General features: G+C 42.2%; 1 pseudogene; it reads left to right on the top strand.

Moving 5' to 3' along the window:
• The first annotated feature begins 217 nt into the window (after positions 1-217).
• LOC147880051 (tubulin alpha-2 chain pseudogene) lies at positions 218-712 on the top strand (annotated as a pseudogene).
• The last annotated feature ends 11051 nt before the right edge of the window (positions 713-11763 follow it).

The following is an 11763-nucleotide window of genomic DNA, read 5'->3' as shown; positions in this document are numbered from 1 at the left end:
GGGTGACGTGGCAGATAAGGTCTGCCACGTGGTTGGTCCTTGACCAAGCCCTGGTGTGGTGACCCTGAGGATAAGGTTGATGATGTGTCTCGTGGATAAGGACTCCACGTGGGAGCCTATGGTCCTAGCTTTGTAAGGCCAGAATCCTTGCAAGATGCTGACAGAATCTTTAAGATTCTGTCATCTTCTCCGTCGTCGTTGTTGAAGTCGGCGAGCTATGGAGCTTTGCAGGGAAAGTGTGTGCGGGTGTTGAGGTCGTAGAAGGCGGTGTGCAGACAACTGTACCGGCCTGCAGGGATTTCTGGTATTTCATGCCGTAGGTGGGGGTACCGGCTCTGGCCTAGGTTCCTTGCTTCTCGAGCGCTTGTCTGTGGACTACGACAAGAAATCGAAGCTAGGCTTCACCGTCTACCCTTCTCCTCAAGTGTCCACATCTGTGGTTGAGCCCTACAACAGCGTGTTGTCGACTCATTCCCTCCTAGAGCATACAGATGTTGCAGTACTCCTAGACAACGAGGCGATCTATGACATTTTCTGTCGCTCTTTGGACATCGAGCGACCGACATACACCAATCTTAACCGGCTCGTTTCTCAGGTCATCTCGTCTCTCACTGCTTCGCTGCGCTTCGATGGTGCTTTGAATGTGGATGTGACTGAGTTTCAGACTAATCTCGTCCCGTATCCCAGAATTCACTTCATGCTCTACGCCTGAAGCTCCAACAAACAAGCCTTCGTTGTCATGACCGCAACCGATGCCTACATTCCTCACCGTGTTCGCGCCGAAGGTAAACGTCTCCAGCGCAATCTGTGCCTGTGTGCTTGTTGTTGCTTGGAGGTCGTTCAAGCTCGTAGAGGTCGTAGTAGGCCACCTTGCCTTGAGGCCTTGGACCTTGGTGGCTATCGAAGCCTTAGAGTTGCTGGCTAACCGTGAGCCTCTCCATCTGTGACAAGAGATGGAATAGAACCTCTCTGACAAGAGATTAATCTTTTCACAATAGAGCTCTTGAAACTAAATCTCAGGAACTCTCCCTCTCTCAAGCAATAGATTTCCTCTCAAAATCTCTCTCACAAGCAATGGATTCCTATCTCAATGAAATCTCTCTCTCACAATCAAATCCAAGCCTTCTGTTTAGCAAATGGTAAAGCGGATGCCATCTGCCTCACAATGCTATGATCAATTTTACATTGGCTAATTGGAATATTTTTCTTTTCCAGCAAATATTCAATTGCACTCTTTATTGCATCACGCTTGACCTGTTGGATGATGCAATCTTCCATGCAATGATATTTATCCTTTTTGCCAAAAAACCATTCTTTGGACATTAATTTCTCTGCAGCAAGAATTGCGTATTTGTTTGGCAAGTCTCTTAGAGGCTCCACATCCAAGCTATCATCTCTTTTTTCTCAATCTTTTTGGTTTTCACAACTAAGAAGAGGAAAACTGTTTTCAACCTCCCCCTTTGTGTATATTCCCCCATTGTGTATGTGAGAAAGCTGCAAGTGAGACTCCTTACTTCTCTCTCACTCTCTTCACATGGTATTAGAGCTCGGTTCATGGTAAGGAGCTCAAGAAAGCAAACCAAGTTCGTGGTATCTTGGTAAAAGGATCAGTTTTAATGTCCTTTTTCGAGTTTGGGAGCAAATCTCTACAAGTAGCACAACTGGAAAGTGCAAGAGTGCATTGTCTCAGATTGGGACGCCCTTCATGGTGCGGCAAGAGGGCAGTATATGCTGCAGGTAAGGGCGAAGCCCTTGGTGGCATTATTTTTTTATTCGAGGCCATTTCGGGGCCCGTTTTAGTGGTAGAAGTTTTCGTAGGCACTCAAAAAAGTGCCCTATTTTTATTGTGTGACCACTATTCTGCAGGTCAGTAAAAAGTTACTACAGAAATTGCGTCATATGCTCACAGTGCACAGAGATATTGGGAGTGATAGAATCATTCTTATTCCCTGTTGATGCAAAATCGTCACTAGGAAGTGACTGTGTGGTCGAATACCACTTTCGTCAGTTTTGCAGATTTGCCCTTCTGAGGCAGAAGTTGTGTTTTTTGCAATGACAGAATATTTTTGCAGTGTTCTCTAATGGCGTCTGATGTTCTTTCACAAATATTCACTGAAAAGCTTAACAAGAACAACTTCCAAGCATGGAAGTTTAGAATGACAAATTTCCTTAAGGGAAAAGGCTATTGGGAGTTCATAAATAAAATGCCTGAGGTCAAATGGAGGGGAGAGTACCTCTCAAATGAGTTTGCACGGTTCCTATAGGAGCATGGCATAAAGCAGCAATATCCATGCAGTCATACCCCACAGCAAAATGGACTTGCCAAAAGGAAAAACAAGCATATTAGAGAGGTATCTCGTGCCATGCTCAACGAAAAAGACCTGCCATATTATTATTGGGTAGAAGCAACTGCTACAGCAGTCTACATAATGAACAGGACTCCCATTGCAGCAATACATGGCATGATGCCAGAGGATAGGTATACTGGTAGGAAAGCAGATATTTCTCATTTGAAAGTTTTTGGTTGCATTGCCTATGTTCATGTGCTAGATGAGTTGAGATCCAAGTTGGATCCAAAAGCTGAGAAGTGCATCTGTTGCAACAGAAAGGGTATAGATGCCTCAGGGGGTCACTCATCATATGTAACCCTATCACGTGAGTTCAACAGAAGGATTTTTTTTATTTCTAAAATTTACAGAAATAAATATACATAAGGGACTATTTAAAATAGTTTTGAAAAAAATTTACAGATTTGTATAGAAAAGGGGTACATTTTATTAATGAAATTTTTTACAGATAAGGGACTTTAAATATAGGCCTTGAACGCACATGATATAGAGGGTTTATACATAGTGACCCCCCCGAGATAGATGCTATCACCCTTCTACTCGTAAGTTTACAGTGAGCAAAGATGTTGTTTTTTATGAGTGTCTTGATTGATTTGGTAGTGGTGGGGATTGCCTTTTGCATCTCGCAGGATGCCAACATTGGTGTTGCTATTGTACACCTTGAGGAATTCTGCCAGCAGCTTCATATCTAGGTGGCATGGGAGACGGTCGGCCACTTTGTTCAAGCCGGCAAATCTGAGTGCCTCCTCCACTACTAGGTCTTGGAATGATGCGTATGTTGTTGTTGTATGGTAGTGGAGGGTGAAGTCGTGGCCCTCATATGTAAAGCGTGAGTGTATAACGCAAGTGTCCAATTCTTGGAGCCATGCTTCTCCAAGTGGCGAGTGTGCTTAGGAGTGCAGGACCTTTAAAAAGTATTATGTCTTTGATTTCAATTGGCTGGTTTACAACCATCACTATGGTGGGCATGGCTAGTTTCGACCTTCATGTTGGTTTATATGGGCCATTGTGCATACATTATACATTTAGCCATGATTATGGTCAATGCCATGCATTCCAAATCACCAACCATGAGGTTACAATAGATGCACAAGCTTACATGGTAGTGGTAGTGGTCCAGCAAGTGTAGTGGTTGGCATGGCTTGTACGTCCTTCACCAAGAATCTTGTTCGTAACTTCAAAGATGTGTGACTAGTGCCACTTGCAAGCACAAATGTGTGGTTGCAATAGCGTAAGTGTATGTCATATGCCATTGTTACACAATAGATTTGATGATACTAGTAGCGCTGGTGCAATAAAGGAGAGATGGTAGCAAGAAAAATTTTATTATGGTAAGAATTGGGGCCCTCCATGTCATGTTGGGAAAAAGACGGGATGAGCATGTGTTATAGTCCATGTCATCATGACCTGCTCACCAATTTTATAATCCCCCCCACCTATGTGCATCGCAACGTGCCCCAAATATGGATTATGATTGTCTACACTCTTGGGTCATATATGGTTGGAGAGGTGGGCTTCAAGCATGCAAAGTGATCCTCCTATGAATTCAAGTGAAGAAGTGTTGCTCAATGCTATGGATGGGAGTTCTCCACTTCCATTGGGGGTTTAAGGTAAGAAGAAGGCTAGGATTGGGGGTTTAAGTTTAGAAGAAGGGTAGGATTGAAAAACCTAAGTTAGGGTTTGGAAATCTAAGTTAGGAATTGAGAAATCTAAAGTAGGGACTTAAGTTTAAGAAAGAGTTGTAGGGATTAAATAGGGTTAGTAGTAGGGGATAAATTAGGGGTAAAGTAATTCACCTTAAGATTAATAGTAGGGCTAGTATTTATAATTCTATATAGGAAAAGATTCACCCATTGACCTACACTATCATAATCTTGTTCCCTCCTTATTTTTTCCCCTGGTTAGTAGAATTAAAAAAGGATTATATGGTTGAGAAAGGGGAGATTTGGTCTCCTTAATGGTTTAAGGGGGTTAAGAGTTATTGATGAGTTTATGAATTAAAAGAGTTGCAAAGTTGTATTGTTAAGTGAAGGTTGTAGGGTTAAGAAGCAATTGTAAGGTCGAGAAAGAAGAGAGCCACTCTCCTTCTAAGACTAAGGGTGGCAATGATGGACATCTTTACACTAGGAGTTTAAGGTTGCAAGCTAGATTTGGAGAGAGAGAGAGAATGATAGTGAGATTGTAATGTTTCGAAAAAGAATTGTAAGTTGGAGAGAGAGGAGAAATAATCTCCTTAAAAATTAAGGGGGGTAAGGATGACAAGTTTATACTCTTTAGACACAACATCACACATACTATTGTGCACACAATGGTATAGTTTGATCGAAAATTCGATGCACACACAAAAAATTTATTTGTGTCACACGGCATTGTTCCAAGGTGGTCACACCTTTGTCACGAACAGAGAGTGTCATATTAAATTCCAAATTTCTCACTCATTTTAGATTAAATGTTATTAAAACTTTGTAGGTGGTCTCTTTACATTATGTAGAGCTTAACTTGATTTATTGGTCATTATTTGAATGATTTATCTAATTATAAATAATTATTTATAATAAATAAAGTCATAAAATACATGCATTTTAGTAGCACACCACATTTTTTTAGTATTTTGAATAATTAAGCAAATCCAATTCCGTGGAAGGTTAGTGGGCACATAAGGCTATGTGGTTCAATCATCAAATCCCAAATCCAATGGATAGATTTAGGAAGATTGAAGTTTAATTTTTACTTTTACTCCTTAGAGGATCAATACAAAATATTAAAAATAAATCTAGTAATTCTCAAACATGACCAAACATTTAAAAAATGTCAATATTGTTATTCTCTACAGGATGAATAAGAGGAAAAAATTTTGGTTAAATTTGAGTAAGGGAAACGTACAATATGGCCTCCAAATGAAATTTGAAACTGCCTTACCATTTGCTGCGGGGAGGGTGATAGCTTCAGCCCACTTAGTGACATACTAAGTGGCTACCAAAAGATACTTCTTTTTGGGGGCAGTCATGGGCAAGGGCTTGACAAAATCTATTCCCCACTTCTGAAATGGATGGATGGACATCACTGGGTGATGTTGCCCAGGATGCAAATCCTTCCTACCAAAGAATTGGCATGGTTCACAACTTTTGCAATGCATAGTGACATCCTTAAACAAGGTCGGCCAATAGTACCCAGCATGTAAAATCTTCTTAGTTGTATAGTCACTGGCATAGTGGCCTCCACAAAATCTGTCATGATAAAGCTTCAATACCTTAGGTACTTCATCTGCATCAATGGCCCGTCTTAGTACCCCATCCATGCCTTGATGGTACAAAACCCCATCAAAGGGGGTGTAGTGCCTACTATCTCTACGGATCTTCTTTCTCTCATAGCTAGTACATTCTGGAGGAAAGGAGAAAGCAATCAGAAACCTGAGATACCGCCATACCATGGATCCCCAACTTCTATGGCCGCTACAAGGGTTACATCAAGGCAATCCTCTAAATCAATCAAAGCATTCTTCAAGTTGGAACAACCCCCTTTTATAAATTTGAAAGAAAAATCATACTCTTGTAAAACTGCCAACCGGTGTTAGCCAGAAAAGAAATCAGGACAAGAGGCTAGACACTAAGCATGGTGACGCTCAAGGGCCATAGAGGAAAGGAGAACGTGAGGGCAAAACGTTATCATGGGAGGGTAAAAGGGATAAGAAGGGGAGGGAATGAAGAGGGAGACTATGGCACAAGGGGAAAGGGAGAGGGGGAAGAGAACCATGTACATGATGGAAGGAGGAATGTAAAGATGGAGACATCAAGGGAAGAGGGCCATGCTTTATTTGAAAGGAAGGGAAGGGAAAAATCAAAATACTAGCTAGGTGGCTTTACAAGAATGAGCATGTCCCATCAAAGAATAGCCCCCTCCTTTTATAGCCAAGAGAGAGGGTCTCTCCCAATAATTGCATCCTTCCACATGCATGGTGTGTGTGGAAGAGTCTCCCATGTGGGCTAGGCGGTTACACACTCTCAATTGTGTGCGATAATGCTTGGCCACATTTTTCCACATATATCAACTCCCATATCCCAAGTCTATGATACTCCCTTGGTGTCTTCCCAATTTTATAATATGTTCAAACATCTAGGAGGATAAGTGGAGGGTTGGCACAAGGAATCTTCCCACCTCATCCTACTTTCCCCATTATTTAACTTGCACTCTTGGACCTTCTATACCTCCCCCACATGGGCCTATCCTATATGGAGGGGATAACCCAATATAATATCCATCTCCACCTATTTTATATTACTTCTCTCATGGACTTTGGGCCATATCTCACTAAATGCAGGCATGGGACTGCCTAGGTGGAGGGGTGGCACATGGAGGAGCCATGCCACCTTAACATTTTATAATATTACTACCATGGATTATGTACAACACACCTTATGGGTCCTCTTACGTGGAAGGGTGGCACATGGTCATGCCCTGCCACCTCAACGCTAGGTTCTATGCACTCCATATTTTGTTATACTATTGCTACACATACAAGCACACACTCATATTTATGCCTTTTTACTGTGGGGGTTAAAGGTCACTGTGCCTTTACCCCAGTTATATACAATACTCAAACACATATATAAATGAATGAAAAAGAAGATTAGGGTGGTTCTGCACCCACCAAAACTTGTGTGGCTCTCTGTTTCTCTCTCTCCCTCTTCCATTCTTGCTTTCGTTGAGAGCACTTTCAACTGGTATCAGAGCCCGGGTGATCTAGCTGAGCGTGCGTGAATGCTTGAAGCTCAGCAGCTCTGTGGGAGGAAGGAGAAGCTCTGTGGGAAGCTTTGTGGGTGACTTTACTTGCATCCGAGTGTGTAGAGACCTTGGAGAAACCTTTGGAAAAGTCACTTTGGTTTTGCGAAGTGGTTTTGAGAGCTTGTTAAGTGTTTTCAAAGAAAAAGTCGTTTTTTGAGCTTGTCCCTGTTCCGTTCGATGACAGAGACTCCGTATTGACTTGTAGAGGCAACTATTGCTTGCTCTTGGTATCCACTTCACTTTAGGAGCTTGGAAACACCTTCATTCTTGAATCTGGGATCATTTCATTGGATTTCTGACTCACTGTGTCAGTTTCTGCGTTTTTTGCCCGGGTGTTGGAACTCAAGTTTGGAGCCACCATTTGCAGATCTGTCAGTTCCAGTGGACTCAGGAGGTCCTAAAACTTCTATGTTGCTCATCATTCGCACTCCGATGGAGTTTACAAATAGCTCTGTTTCCAAAAATATTTTTTAGTCCGTGTGTTGGACCCAGTGATTGAGACCACGGTTTCCAAAACCGTCTATCCCATTGCCTTTCGGACGCCCAAAAACCCCTACCTATCAGTTCTTGCACGATTCGGTGGAGGATTTTCAGATTTATAGATCTCTGTGTATTCGATTTCGTCTCTCTGTTATGCATTTTTTCATTCTAAGGTTTTGAAACCTTAGATTTATGCCACATGGTAGTGGATAAGTGTTGACTCCCATTTCTCACTCATCGGTTGGGATTTTGGAGTTCCGGCAAAAGAGAGATATTTGCAGATTTTCTTGCTGAGTCCGATTATGCAATGGCGCCCATGTTTTGAGGCATCTAAGGTTCTATTTTTCAATAGCGGTCATTACCGTGGGACTATGATTTCTTGAGCATACCTTATGCAGATCACTCTGGTTGTAGTTTGAGTAGTGTGCACTCATTCGTGGTGTGCATTGGGTTGCAGTGGATGATTTATAGGCCATTTGGATGCATTACAGTCCTTATTGGATGCGCTAATAGGCCCAAATTGCCTTGTGGGATGTTATTTTTTATGGATGCTTTGCACATGGATGCTATTTTATGCTGAGGGACAGCTTTGACACATTGCAGGTGATGCACTGATAGTGCTATGCTCTCTTGGATGAGATATTATTGATGCATATGCCAGTGGATGGTGTTTATGCTTGAGTCATTTGGCACTTATTGGCATTTTCTTTTGGGCCAGATTTGCTCATATGGATGCATAGTATATGCATATGAGTCAGATGCATCTTTTGATGCTTTGAGCTTTGAGTTTTGGTGATATTTCACTCTATAGTGGCATACACATTTGGGTGCACCTGGTATTTGGCGTGATTCTCTCTTGCAGGCACTAGCATTTGGGATTTTGTTTCATTTGCATCATGGCATCCTCTTCCATGTCTAAAAAGGAGTTTTTCAGCATTAAAAAGTTTGATGGGACAAACTTTTCTTTATGGAAAGAACAAATAAGGGATGTGCTTATTCAAAAGAAGCAGATTAAACCCTTGGCAGGGATTGAAGCTAAGCCTGCAAATATGTTTGAGGATGATTGGAATGAGTTGGATGCATTAGCAAAGTCTACTATTAGACTTCATCTTGCAGAGTCAATTTATTTCACAGTAGTAAATGAGCAGACTACGGAAGATTTGTGGAAGAAACTATGTGCCACTTATGAGAAGGAAACTGCCTCTAATAAAGTTTACCTCATGAAGAGGTTGTTTGAGCTGCAGATGAAGGAAGGGGTCTCCATTGCTTCTCACTTGAATGAATTCAATATTATTTTCAGCCAGCTTCAGGCTCAGAAGATGAATTTCGATGTGGAGACAAAGGCAATATTTCTCTTATGTTCATTGCCATCCTCATGGGATACCTTCTGTACAGCTATCAATAACTCTGCACCTGGTGGAGTACTGAAATTTGATGATGTTGTGGGTAGCTTGTTGGCCGAGGAGATTAGACGGAAGTCTATGGATGGCAACAAGCAGGATGCAGCCTTAAATGTGCAAAGGGGCAGATCACAGTTCAGGGGGAACTCCCAAGAAAGAGGAAAGTCTCGTAGCAAATCCAGGGCACGGAACATTGAGTGTTACCACTGTGGCAAGAAGGGCCATATGAAAAAGGATTGCTACAAGCTAAAAAGAGAGCAAAAGGATAAGAAAAAGAATGCAAATTGGGGTGCAAATCAAAAGGAAGAGAGTCCAAGGGAGGACAAAGGAAAAGTGAAGATCGAGGAGATCAATGCAGTCGCACATGATAGTGACAATGACGTTCTCTTCATGTCTAGTTTATCTGCAGAGTTGCTTACCACTTCAGATGATGCATATTCCCAGGATTGGATTTTGGATTCTGGTGCTTCATTCCATGTTACTCCCCATAGGGAATGGTTCTCCACTTATGACAGTGGAAAGACAGGTTGTGTGCATCTTGGAAATGACTATGCATGTGACATAGTGGGAGCAGGTGACATAAATTTTTCTTTTGCAAATGGGTCTGCATTTGTTTTGAAACATGTGAGACATGTGCCTAAGCTGACCAAGAGTCTTATTTCAGTGGGTCAGCTAGATGATGTTGGTTTTCACACCACTTTCGGCTTTCACAGTTGGAAAATTCAGAAGGGCTCTATGCTTTTGGCCAGGGGTGCCAAGTGTGGGACTTTGTATCCCTTACATGTATCAGCGGTATTTGTTCATGTTGTTGCAATAACCGAGCAGCCAAGCACTTCTCTGTGGCATTGTAGGTTGGGGCACATGAGCCAGAATGGAATGAAACTCTTATGCCGTTTGGGTTATGTACCACATTTGAGTTTCTCTGATTTTGAATTTTGTGAGCACTGTCTCTATGGGAAGCAGACTAAATCAGCCCATAAAAGAAGGGGAAAGAAATAGTTTGAAAAGCTTGATTTGGTGCATTCAGACGTATGTGGTCCCATGCCTACACGGTCATTAGGCGGGGCTGAATACTATGTGACATTCATTGATGATGCAACTAGGAAAGTGTGGGCTTATGCTATAGCTCGGAAAAGTGATGTGTTCCAGGTATTTCAGAAATGGCTGGCCTTGGTTGAGAATCAGTCAGGTAGAATGCTTAAATGCCTATGGACTGACAATGGTGGAGAGTATCTCTCTCATGACTTTTAGCATTTCTGTGATACACATGGGATTAAGAGGGAGCTCACATCCCCTCGTACTCCAGAGCAAAATCCAGTTGCAGAAAAGATGAACCGTACCATTCAAGAAAGGTTGCAATGCACGCTTTCCAATGCAAGTCTTTCTGGTGGTTTTTGGGCTGAGGCAATGAAGACTGCAGTACACGTGATAAATAGATCACCTAGTAAGAGTTTGGATGGTGGTATTCCTGAAGAGGCATGGAGTGGCAAGAAGCCCTCTTACTCTCATTTGCATATATTTGCGTGTGAGGCATATGCACATGTGCCAAAAGAGCTTCGAAAGAAGCTAGATCCTAAGTCTAGGAAATGCATCTTTCTAGGTTATGGTGAAAGTGGAGAGATGGGCTATCGTCTCTAGGATCCAAAAGCAAAGAAGATCATACGCAGCCATTATGTGGTCTTCAATGAGAAGAATATGCATAAGGCACCCATGAGGGATGTGGAAATAAGGAGAATCACTTTCCAGGATGTGAATCCACCTGCATATGTTGATAGACAGCAAGCTGTCCATGCACCAAATGTGCAAGAAATGGTACCACCAAGTACTCCCATAGGTATACAATCAAGGGTAGATGATGGATCATCTATTGGTGGAAATGATGAGCCAAATGTGGCTGATATGCAAGTGGGACAGCAAGATGAAATGCCCTTGAGAAGATCATCTAGAGTGTCTAGACCGCCTGATAGGTTTGTTCTAGGGGTAGACTATGTGATGCTTACTGATTGTGGGGAGCCTTCTTGCTACAAAGAGGCTATGATGCACGAGGATCAATGCAAGTGGGAGTATGCTATGCAATCAGAGATGAGTTCACTTATGAAGAATAAGACTTGGGACTTGGCCCAGGGGATTCACTCTTCATTAAAGGGGGACGTCACGTGCGTGCATGAACTTCAAGAAAACCCCCTATTTAAGATCCACGTAGGATGATAAAACACCCCTATTTAAGCTTAAATAAGATACCACCAAAATTCTATTATGTCTCCCCCTTTCCTTAAATCTATGTTCTTTCTCAAGAATTTAGATCACACAATAAGAAAATTTAGATTACTTTCCCTATGACTATTTAAAACCAAACTTGTTTGGACTAGTTACCCAAGGTAGCCTATACTATGTCCCCCCCCTTAAATGTGGCATGGCCCCCCTAACTTAAATTCAATATTGGGAAAACATAAAAAGGGCCCCCACCCCTAATGTATAAGCTTATGCCTCATTTCAAAAAAACCCCCTATTGTACACTCACGTGATATCATAAGTTTCCCCCTATGAATCCCCCGGGGGGCTTGGTTTCTTTGCCACATGGAAAGAAAGCCTTGCCATGTAAATGGGTCTACAAAATGAAGGTCACAGGTGATGATGTGCCTAGGTACAAGGCCCATTTGGTTGCTAAAGGGTTCAAGCAAGAGAAGGGTGTGGACTTTGATGAGATATTCTCTCCGGTTGTGAAGATGACCACACTTAGATGCATGCTTGGA

Source organism: Dipteris shenzhenensis, chromosome 33, assembly GCF_047967505.1.
Source record: "Dipteris shenzhenensis isolate YYH24624 ecotype China chromosome 33, Dip_SZ_1.0, whole genome shotgun sequence".
NCBI classification, from domain to species: Eukaryota; Viridiplantae; Streptophyta; class Polypodiopsida; order Gleicheniales; family Dipteridaceae; genus Dipteris; species Dipteris shenzhenensis.
Note: the sequence above shows the minus strand (reverse complement) of the source record. Positions and strands in the feature narration are given on the sequence as shown.